This window comes from Onychomys torridus, chromosome 5, assembly GCF_903995425.1.
Source record: "Onychomys torridus chromosome 5, mOncTor1.1, whole genome shotgun sequence".
In the NCBI taxonomy this organism is placed as follows: Eukaryota; Metazoa; Chordata; class Mammalia; order Rodentia; family Cricetidae; genus Onychomys; species Onychomys torridus.
This window is the reverse complement of record NC_050447.1, coordinates 6,124,376-6,136,346: the sequence shown is the minus strand read 5'-3', so window position 1 is coordinate 6,136,346 and position 11,971 is coordinate 6,124,376.

The following is an 11,971-nucleotide window of genomic DNA, read 5'->3' as shown; positions in this document are numbered from 1 at the left end:
TTCCCACATCAGCTCACATAATTAAGAAAACCCAGGGCTGGACCTCACCGGTTCAAGTCACTTGCTATTCTTACAAAGGACCTGAGCTCAATTTCCACCACCCATATGGTGGCTCAAAAATATCTATAACTAGTTTTAGAGGACCCAGCATCTTTTTTTCTTTGCCTTCCAAAGCCACCAGGCATGCATCTGCTGCACAGACATACATGCAGACAAAATACTCATATTAATAAAATAAAAATAAATCATAAAAAAGGAAAGACAATCCCTCACAGACATGTCCATAGATCAACATCACCTAGACAGTCCCTCATCTAGATCCTCTTCTCAGGTGATTATGGGTTGTGACAAGTTACAATAAAAACTCTACCATCAAGGTAACTGTTGGAATCTTTATGGCAAAACCTCAGCTGGATTATAACTCTTTCTAGGTAAAAATCAGATATCTTGTTCCTTGTCACTTGGAGCAACTAGGTATGACCTATAAAAAAGTCCAAGGAGAGGAACAAGATACTCATAATAACTTAAAGGTAAGCTGGCTAGAACTGTGATCGACAACGAGAATTCCATTCCTCATGGTGTGGAAGGGGAGGGGCGTGCTGTCTATGTAGTAGTCTCTTCCATTTGAACAAGCCTTCAAGAAAGGGTCATTCATTCAAAGTCGCCTGGTTCAGAGCATTCACACAGTGGTTGAGTTATTCTATCCTTTCCCTTCCTCCTCCTCTCCCTCCCTCCTCCTCTCCCTCCCTCCTCCTGTCTCTCCCTCCCCAGAAAAGGCATCACTCTCTTCCTATTGGGAGCCCACAGCCAGAAGCAGCCAACACCTAGAGAAAGCATCTAGAGGCTGCATCCTGTGGGAAGGGAGGTGGGGACGTAGGGATGTGGAATGAAGATTCTTCTGGTAAAGATTTGGAAGGGTTTGTGAGTGTTCAAAGGAGGTGTATAATATTTGTAAATGTGATTTTCACAGTAATAGTGGGGATTATTTGTCATGTGTTTTTTCCCTGACTCTTGGTTGGATATGTTGACTAACTGGCCATTTTCTAAGTGGATGACTTCGATAGGTGGGTCCATTTCTTAACAGACTGAATACTCTTAATGGATTACCAGATATCCTTAGAGAGAGATAGCGAGAACTGTCATAATTCTACTAGCTTTCTTTCTTTCTTTGGAAATGTGTTACAAAGCAAGATGCACATGTATTAATTGTATGCAAAAAGAGAATGGATTCTGGATGAAATTCATAGCAAAATGGTAAGGAATTCACTCAGTGGATACTGAAGCCGGGCTGAGGGTACAGGCAATTATCTCACAAATGAACTTGAGTCCTATCATGTGTGTTTATTATCAGTCTTGCCACTTAGTACCAGATGTTAAGAGGGAAAATTCAGTGTCATGGTTAATATTTGTTTTTCCAGAACACACTGAGTCCTAACAAGAGTATCCAGTCTCTGAGGTGCCATGGGTTAATTCATTAGTTTTAACAATTTCATAAACTACATCCCAAAGTAAGAAGCATAAATCTGTCAATGAAAAATTAACAATCAAAGCAGAATCACACACACACACACACACACACACACACACACACACACACACACACAGACAGAGAGAGAGAGAGAGAGAGAGAGAGAGCAGCTCAACCACACCATTCATTACTATGAACAAACACACTCAAGAAAATACAAATATTTTAAATTGAGGCTCCAAGTAGAACATACCTACCAGATCACTTAATAAATGGCTCTTGATATTTAAGTATCTGATTCTATGTGGTTCTATACCAAGAGGGACTTATATATACTTTCCCGTGTATTCTCTGAGTGGAAAATTTAGAAATAATGAGTGGGCAAAGTCTGCTGAGCGCTTGCCAGCATTGTTCATCAGTAGAGAAGTCACTTAAAACATTGACAGGTTCAAGTAGGTCCTTTTCCCTACTGCATGATTTGAATCTGGAAAACAGATGAATTAGCAAGCTCCTTGTGAAAGAAGTGTGCAGTGACTGCAGATGTCACTGGGGCTGTGCGCAATGGGAAAAGTATGCAGTGACTGCAGTTGTCACTGGGACTGTGCACAATGGGAGAAGTATGCAGTGACTGCTAGATGTCACTGGGGCTATGTGCAATGTAAGAAGTATGCAGTGACTGGCAAATGTGACTGGGGCTGTGCAGAGTGGAAGAAGTATGCAGTGACTGGCAGTAGTCACTGGGACTGTGTGCAATGGGAGAAGTATGCAGTGACTGACAGTTATCACTGGGGCTGTGTGCAATGGGAGAAGCATGCAGTGACTTCAGATGTCACTGGAGCTGTGTGCAACAGGAGAAGTATGCAGTGACTTCAGATATCCCTGGAGCTGTGCACAATGGAAGAAGTGTTCAGTGACAGGCAGTAATCACTGGGGCTGTGTGCAATGGGAGGAGTATGCAGTGACTTCAGATGTCACTGGGGCTGTGTGCAATGGGAGGAGTATGCAGTGACTGCAGATGTCACTGGGGCTGTGTGCAATGGGAGAAGTATGAAGTGACTGCAGATGTCACTGGGGCTGTGTGCAATGGGAGGAGTATGCAGTGACTGCAGATGTCACTGGGACTGTGCGCATGGGAGAAGTGTGCAGTTACTGGCAGATGTCACTGGGACTGTGTGCAATGGGAGGAGTATGCAGTGACTGCTAGATGTCACTGGGACTGTGCGCAGTGGGAGAAGTATGCAGTGACTGCAGCTGTCATTGGTGCTGTGTGCAATGGGAGAAGTATGCAGTGACTGTAGCTGTCATTGGTGCTGTGTGCAGTGGGAGAAGTATGCAGTGACTGTAGCTGTCATTGGTGCTGTGTGCAGTGGGAGAAGTATGTAGTGACTGCTAGATGTCACTGGGACTGTGTGCAATGGGAGAAGTATGCAGGGACTGGCAGATGTCACTAGGGCTGTGTGCAACTCTGCTTCCTAGGATGATTTGGCAACACACATTTGAAAGCCTTGATGGTTCTCATTTCCTTTGTCTAGAAAATCTACTTACAGGGATTGATTTAAGAATAATCACAGAGATTTAACAACTAGAACATTTGTTTTACCGTTACCCAGAATAGCTGGTTTTGTTTTTTGTTTTTTGTTTTTTGTTTTTTTTTAACAATCTAAATGTTCAAAACTGCAAAATTATTTCAGTCTATCATGCAAAAAATAGTGGACACCTATGTATATTTCTGAAAATAATCACAGAAAACAGTTAACGGCACCATAACATGAAAAGACCATGCTCTATAAGCAATAGTATCCAATCATTCCTCTTTGGTTAAAAAATAATATACATGTGAGCACAAGGGCATACTCCAGGATCTTTGTACCTATTTGGAGCTCGAAGATGCAGCCTCAGGCGTCAGCAGCGATTGCTTTTGTGTGGTGCAGTTATCAATGGATTTGGTGTTTACTTATTTGCAGCAGCTTAATTTTCTAAACTGATCCATTGAAAACTTATTTAATGCACTGGAATGAGAGAGAGGGCTAAGATGGTTGGGAAGGCAGTGGGGTGACGGGAGGGCAAGCTGGAGGTCCAAGTACAGAAGAGCCTGGACTGCTAAGCTGAGTAGGACATTTTCTCCCATGTGGTATATTTTATTTGTTCTATGTAAAACTGGTGAATCAAAGTTATCTAAAGTATTGCTAGGGTCACTTTATAGTCAAAATTTGGGACAATTTGATTCTCTGCCAACTCAATAGGCTTCAGCAGGGATCACATTCTCTCAGGGCAGGTGCGGAGCGCGCTGGCACTGTTGACTCTGCTCACAAGGCAGAGCCACCTTACCTGACATCGTCCTTTGTGAGTGCCCAGTGACTCACAGCTGTTCTTACGCGTGGGAACAGCTGTGTGTGCGCTGATGGCCTCTTGCTGTTATTTTAACATTTGCTCCTGTGATAATTTAAAATCTTCTTTATATTCTACCTATAATGCTTCAACAAGGTCACCCAAGAGTTCATCAAGCAGAGAGCTATAAAACACTCAAAAGAATCAGGGGCTTGGGAACAGAACTCAGGTGTGCGAAATCTCTACCAAGGAGGCCAAATAGCCACCACAATGCTCTGCACTCTTTACTTAGAGAGAGCAGTTCAAAATATTAGAAGAAATGCCAGGAAAATAAAAATCAGCCTCAAAAAGCAGCTGTAAGTTTTATGTGCGCTCCAGTGTACCTGTCCTGCCCACACTTTAGATTCAGTCCAGGGGGAAGGTAGGCTTGAATTATGCAAGTTTTGGATTATACAAGTAGGTTTAACCAGGGCCACATGCTCTGTAAAATGCAACCATCCATCAGGTGAGCATGGGATGTATACAGGCATCAATGGGTGGGCATGGTAGCAGATGAAGGACAGAGAGCAAGCGGAAATGAGGGTGTTAGGAGGATAAGGATTTGGAAGCCTCCTCAGATTTCTCCTCAGTGGAGAGGATGAGTTGAAGGCTAGAGTAGGTGGGACCTGGGAGGTGACTGGAAAGGGACAAGGGAGATTGAAAACTGGTAATAGAATCAACACAAAGCTGTAGGGAACACGTTTATGTGTCTTATACTAGCAAAGAGGCATCATTTCTTCTTGGTAGGAACAGAAAACAACCAAAAACTCCCAAGAGGCATGCATGGGAAGGCTTTTATTAATGCATCAATTTGGGTTTCTCTCTTTTGATCATTGCTGCATTAAATGTTAATTATAATATACATATAAGTATAAAATATAATTTAGTTTTGATTTAAAAAAGTAATGTGTTCTTTAAACCAGGCATGGTGGCACATGCCTTTAATCCCAGCACTCGGAAGACAGAAGCAAGGTTAGTTTGGTCTACATAGCAAATTTCAGGCTAGTCAGGCCTACATAATGAGATCCTTATCCAAGAAAAGAAAAGAACCAGAAGTGCAATGCATGATTTAAAGAAAGAGAAATCGATTCAGATAATGTGGAAGTGGGGACCGAGGGTGTAGGATGGTGGTAATTTGTCATACATGTGGCTCTAGGTTCAAGCCCCAGCTCTGTCCATGTGTGGGCACGTACATATATATGTGTGTATATACGCCTGGAGAGAGTGTTAAAGGATAAAATGATTGTAGCTTGCTTGACTTTTTTCTTAGTGCTTTGTGTATTCTAGATATTAGTCCTATGTTGGAGGTATAGCTGGAAAAGATTTTTCTCTGCTTCTTTACTCCATCAAGGGTTAGTTTTGGGAAGCCCATTTTTCAATTGTTGATCTTATTTCCTGTGCTCCATGAGTCCTACTCAGAAAGTCACTGTCTGCATGACATATTGAAGGACAATCACTATTCTGTAATTTCAAAATATTTAATACTTATATAAACAGTCTTTGTGCAGGAAAACTAAATGAACCAGAAAACAAGCATGCCTAGAATAAAAGATGTTGCAGAAAAGTGTGCCCTTGCAGGCCAGAAGGTTTATATGTGGTGTCAGGCTTGTTTTCTGTGTTTAGGTGTACTATCCATTTCAAATGAATTTCTGTAAAGGATGGAAGATACCATCTACATGTTTGCTTGACGTGTGGCTAGGCATTGGTCTGGCATCCTCTTCTTTGCTCATTGCGGTATCTTCCAGCCTTTGTTGAAAGTCAGTTGACCAGCTTTCCAAACTGATTTGTTCAGTTCATCTGTCCCTCCTTTCACTGTCCTAATTATCATGGCTTTATATTAAACTAGAGGTGTGCAGTCTCTCAAGTTGACAACATTGTGTTGACTACTCTTCATCTTTGGTCTCTTGTATAAACTTTGGGACTGATTTGTTGTAATCCACTAAACTACAGAGGTTTTGACAGATGACAGTGACTCTGTTTACCCAGCTGGCTGTTTTGACAATGTGGGTCAGCTCCTCCATGAATGCAGGACGCTCCCATCTCGTTCTGCTCTTATCTCTTTCATCAGTTTTCTTCATAAAGATGTTTTGTTAGACGTTTTTATTTTGAACATGTGAGAAAAGTGGCACTTTTTTCAAGACAAGGTTTCTCTGTGCAGCCCAGGCTGTCCTGGAACTCACTCTGTAGACCAGGCTGGCCTCACACTCAGAGATCCACCTGCATGCACCATTGCTGCACGGCAAATTTTTTTAATTGAAAATGTTTTTTTTCATAAAATATTCTGGACACGGTTTTCCCACCTCCAACTTCTCCCACCTCCCCATCTCCTCATCCTCCCACCTTCACACTCTTTCTCTCTCATAAGAAAGCAAACAGGCATAAACAAATAATATAGAATTTAAAACCAACCAACTGGAATAGGATAAAACAAACAAACAGAAGAATGAGAGCCAATGAAAAAGCACAAGAAACACAGATAAGTTCAGAGGCACACAAATTCACACATACACAAAAATCTATAAAAAACCACAAAATTGGAAGTCATTATGTTTAAGCAGAAGACCTGTGGTGTTTAAAAAAAAAAAGTCCAGACAAAGCATTATGATACAAAAACAAACAAACAAACAAACAAACAAACACATAAACAACAACAAAAGTAGCAAGCACATAAAACCCTCCAAAATTACCATTAATGTTTGGTATTGGCCATCTACTGCTGGGCAGGGGCATGCCCCAAAGTGTGACTTGCAGATTCAGTGAGACTCCATTGGAGAATACTGATTTTTCCTTTGTGAGTGGTTGTCAACTGCAGATGACTTCTGGCTTAGGAATATGGGCTTGTGTTCACTTCTCCTCCAGCACTGGGATCTTGTCTGACTTATACCTGTGCATGCCTGTACATGCTGTCACAGTCTCTGAGTTCATATGTGTTCTGCCCTGCTCTGTCTAGAAGACCTTGTTTCCTTAGTGTCTTCCATCCCCACTGGCTCTTTACAATCTTTCTGCTTCATCTTCTGCTGAGTTCCTCAAACCCAGAGGGGAGAGATTTGATGGAGACACCCCATTTAGGACTGAGTGTTCCAAGATCTCTCACTTTCTGCACATTGTTCAGTGGTGGGTATCTGTGTGTGTTCCCATCTACTACAGGAGGGTGATCAAGTGGCTGGGGGCAAGGCTTTGATCTGTGAGTCTACAAGAATGTCATCAGGAGTCATTTTATGGCTATGTTCCTTCAGCAGAGCAGTAGTATTTAGTTTTCCCTTAGGTCCATGGTTTATCTAGTCTCAGGTTCTTGGCCATCCAAGCAGTATCAGACACAGCTTCCATCTCATGGAGTGGGCCTTAAACACAATCAGGTTGTGGTTGGTAACTCCCACAACTTCTGTGCTACTGTATCTTACAGACAGGTTACCAATGTAGAGCAAAGGGTTTGTAGCTGGACGTGTGTTTATCTTTCTCCTCTGGAAGCATGCAAAGTACCATGAACACTAGTCATGAGGGATGAAGGCTCTATGTAGGCACCAGCTTGACTTCTCCATGTTTAATGGGTTGTATGGGTGATGTCTTCAACAACAGAGTTTACCATCAGTATGTGGAGACCAACCAATAGCCTTGACAATAGCTATGGGGGTTCCCATGGAGCTCTTTTGGTATCACAACAACTTAATTAAATGTAACCCATTCCTGGAACAAAAGGTTTCATCTGGTGGTGACAGCTGTCTAGTTGGGGCTTTGTCTGCTCTGTTATATAGTGATTCCATTTAGGCAAATGTGTTTTAATTTCAAATTTTACTTGACCTTGTCTCATATATAAGAAAGCAATGGAAACTAGATACAAACCTTTGACCCATCAGGATACAATTTGCTATAATATCATTAGTTCTAGGCATGTTTGTTTTTTCCTTCAGTTCATTTGGATTTCCTATAAAATAATCATGTCATCTATAAGTTCACTTTTATTTCTTCTTTACCAAACTATCTACCTTTTATTCCCTTTTCTTCTCTTATTTGACTAGGAAGGATTTCCAGGAAAACGTTAAAAAACAGTGATGAGAGGGGATGCCCCACTCCCATCTTAGCAGGGAACATCTAGCTTCTCACCATCAAGCAATCTGCTAGCCCGTTGGGTTTTGTAGATATTCTTTACAAAGAAAAGGGATTTACTGCATTTCCTAATATTCCAAGAGTTTTAAAATGTGATTAAGTGTTTCATTTTGCCAGATGCTTTTTCCTATATGCATTGATATGATAATGCAATTTTTATAGAAGTGAAGGATGTGTCCATATGGTTTCATCAGTTATAACAAAATGTATCATCTTTAGCCTGTTGATAAGATGGATTATAGTAATTGATTTTCAAATGGTGAACAAGCCTTTCAGATCTGGGGTAAATCCCATTTGATTATAATATGAAATTCTTTTTAGACATTATTGGATTGTCTTTGCTAATATTATATTGGGGATTATTGCATCTATGCTTATGAAAAATATTGTTCTACAGTTTTCTTTTCTTGTTATATCTACGTCTGAACTCAGATTGACTTAGAAAATATTCAGAAAATTGTATGATCTCAGATGTGATTTTGAAAACTGAGTGCCGCAAAGAAACTACGGGGTATGCCACAGCATGGGCAGGGATAACTAGATTAGGCACTGGTGTCTGCTGTTCTTCCTGCTTCTCTGTTCCTCACAACTTCCTCAGTTTCCATCAGGCACCTGATGACCTGAAAGCTCCCAAGAGTCTCTCCTCAACCTGTTGCTCTGACGACTCAGGCCATCTAACCGGTGCTGGTACTGTCTGCCACATGGGCACAGTACACAGAAAGTGCTGATTGATGACAGCCTGGCAAACCAAGGGTGTGCCCCCGCCACCCCAGACTAGCTATACCCATCCTGAGAAGTGTCCGGTCTTAGGCCACCTGCAACCCAGGGAGGCAGGAGCTTTGCCTCATTTATGCTTTTTGGTATATGTTTAGATTGCCCCTCATCTGTACTATCAGAAAATAAGCTAGGATTAGATGTTTTGCAATCATTCTTTTTATTTCAATTTATGCACATACATGGCATATAAATACATAATTATAATAAAAAAATAGATCTAGGCAGTTGACCCAGGTTAAAAAAAACTATTTCCATTTTAACTACTGAATACAAAGAAATATTAAAGAAAGATACAGTTATGCATAAAGGAGCAATATGCTTTAAGTCCTTTTTGAAATGAATTATTTTATTATTTATTTATTATTATTTGTGTGAGTATACGTACATGTGTATGTGTGTATGTGTGCATGTATGAGTGTGTGTGTATCTACATAGGTGAAAGGTAAGTGACACCTCAGAGCTCCCGGATCATAGCAGGATAGGTGGATGTCATCCTGAATATGTCAGTCATTGGTAAAAAGCATCACCAGGGGAATTTCCAGGCACTCAGCTCACTCTGGGCTTGTGAACAACATGGCTCCTGTAGCAGTGTCTCTCCTCTTAGGAAAGTTTTCAGGCACTGAAAAGTACCCTTAAGTCTTAGGGATGCCAAGGGCAGCAATCAGGCATCCCCTGGACTTGTTCTGGACTGGGGCTGAGATGCCCAAGAACGGATAATCCTCTAGTATAGCCAGTTCCCTTAGTTCGTGGAACAATTTGGAGGTGAATCATAAAAACAAAATTGATTCCAAGGCAACAGCATTTGGTATCTACAAGAAATAAGACTCAAACTTCACTATTGAATTAGTTAGGGTTTTCTCAGCCATGGAGTTCTCTGTCCTGTTTAGATCTCAACAACCTTTACAGCTTGTTAGACATCTGATTGTTTTCAAGGCATTATTAGGCCTTAGGTGTGTGAAGGAGTATAGAATTCAAACTGACTGGCAAACCCAAAGAAGTGGGGCTTAGCCCTTCACTTCCCCACTGCTTTCTATGACTGTGTTCAACCATGTTCACCCCAGCGCCCTACACAGATGCTTTTCCTCCCTCCACTTCCCACTTTCTGATGTTTACTATATAACCCAGGTTGTTTACAAACCCATGAGCCTGCTGCCTCAGTTTACTGTGTACTTACTGGTTTCATGGGCGTGTACCAACATGCTTTTCTTCAGAGGCTATTTCACAAATGCCCTGCCTTTGTGTTTTGGGAGTTTTCACACTCTTTCCAGACTCCAGGTGTCCTCATTATAATAAGACATAAACAACATCATCCCTGTCTCTATAAAAACGCCTAAGATTACAGATGCTGAAGTCAGACAGCCATTCCCAGTACCCCACCCACTACCATAGATCGTCAGAGGGACACTTGTAGTGAGAGTTTAAGAACAAAGGACGAAGATTTTGGCACAACTTGGAGCAGGGAACAACTTAAATGAAGTGTAATTATAGCTAATCACAATGTGAAGAACTTCAGGGATGGGCGTTCTGGGACAGTTCATGTTGCCAGTTGCTACCTCAGGCCCTAGCTTGCAGCCCTATCCTGTTCATCCTCTTCTTCTCCCCAATCCCAGAGCCTACTACTTGTATTTCTCCTCCTTATCACATCAAACATGGTAGCCAATTCAACTCCCAATCTCTTTCTGAGCCAGGCCCTGAACTTTCTTTTGGATATCTCTGCTATCTTGCTAAGGAGAAGGTCGTCATCCGTCCTCGGCCACACTTGGCAGGAGTTTGGGAATTCATTTTTCTTGTGCTTCTGCAGGATCAATTTCTTCGACAGGGTTTATTGCAACCTATAATGTGTGGACCAGGGGTGGGATGGGGGTGAGTGTTTCTTGTTACAGATAGAGAAAAATGAGATGATTTATCTCAGAAAAGAGAAAGCTAAAGAACAATTTAATAATCTTCAAATAAAAATTTTATTAGTATCCTGAGAGATGAGAGTGGTGACTCTGATAATTCTAGATTCATGAACAACTTTGAAATGCATATGTTTGCACACATATTTTCAAATGGGTTTACATGTACTTGCTTTTTGAACACATACTGGAGAGGTCAGAGATGGGCTGGTGCTAGATAATGTGTCTGGCAGCAGAAGAACTTTATATAGGCCTTTTAAATGCGCCAGTGTGGATAATGAGAAGCTAACTGTCCATGAAGAGAGATTACATAAGCATTCTTCATCCCCAGGGAAAACAGAAGCGGGATGATGGAGAAGGGGAAGGAGAAATGGGGAGCAAGAAGGCACAAGTGAACTGTCTTATTGCAGCGAAAACCTTCTGAGGAAGGATTTCTATCCCTTTGATGCAAGAGAATCACATCACAGGGTCCTGCCACACCAGCTTGTGACTATCCCAGATCTCTCAGCTGAGCCTTGTATCCAGAAGCTACTAGTACAAACCTGACACATAGAGTGCGCTTCAGCTAAGGACCACGCTGCTTGGAAAAGCTTCCACCGAGCTTCTGAGAACTAAACGGAGACAGGTTACCATGTGCTGGATCCCATCTCTCACTAACTCCCATATGTTGTTTTCCTGACGATGGCACAGGATGAGCACACAACCAGAACAAGGTGGAAGGAAGACTGTCTTAGTTGTCTTCTGTTGCTCCAGTACCTGAGTCCAGTGACTTACAAACAAAGGGGTTCATTTGACCCATTGATCTAGAGGTTGGAAAGTCCAAGCTTGTGGTGCGTGCATCGGCTCAGTGTCTGGCAGGGCTGCTTGTTGTATCATAATGTGGCAGAGAGGATAACATGGCCAGAAAGGAAGTTGCTAGCTTAAATCTCTTAGGAAGTCACTCATACCATCTTGGAGCCTCTCTTTTATAAACACATTTAATCTTAATTTCCTCCCAATGGCCTCTGATTTAGAGGATTTGACTTCCAATACAAAAGTTCTAGGACATGCCTACACCACTTCAGATGATCATTCTTCTGTCATATGAGAAGTGGCACATCCTGATCCACTGGTCCTCCAACCCATGTGTCTGTCTGCCAGGCAAGGAAGAAATAGGCTAAATCCTCAGTGAACTCAACCGGGATCGAGCTGCAGTTTAGCTCAGCATGGGCTGTAACCCTTTCATTCACTGTGGAAGCTTTTCTGGGTTTTGAAGAATGAAGGAGGAAAACAAATACTTTAGATGGAGTGAGACAAGGAGATAAAGTGGTTGGATGGAAGAAAAGAAAAATGGGAACGAACAACTCGCCATGAGACG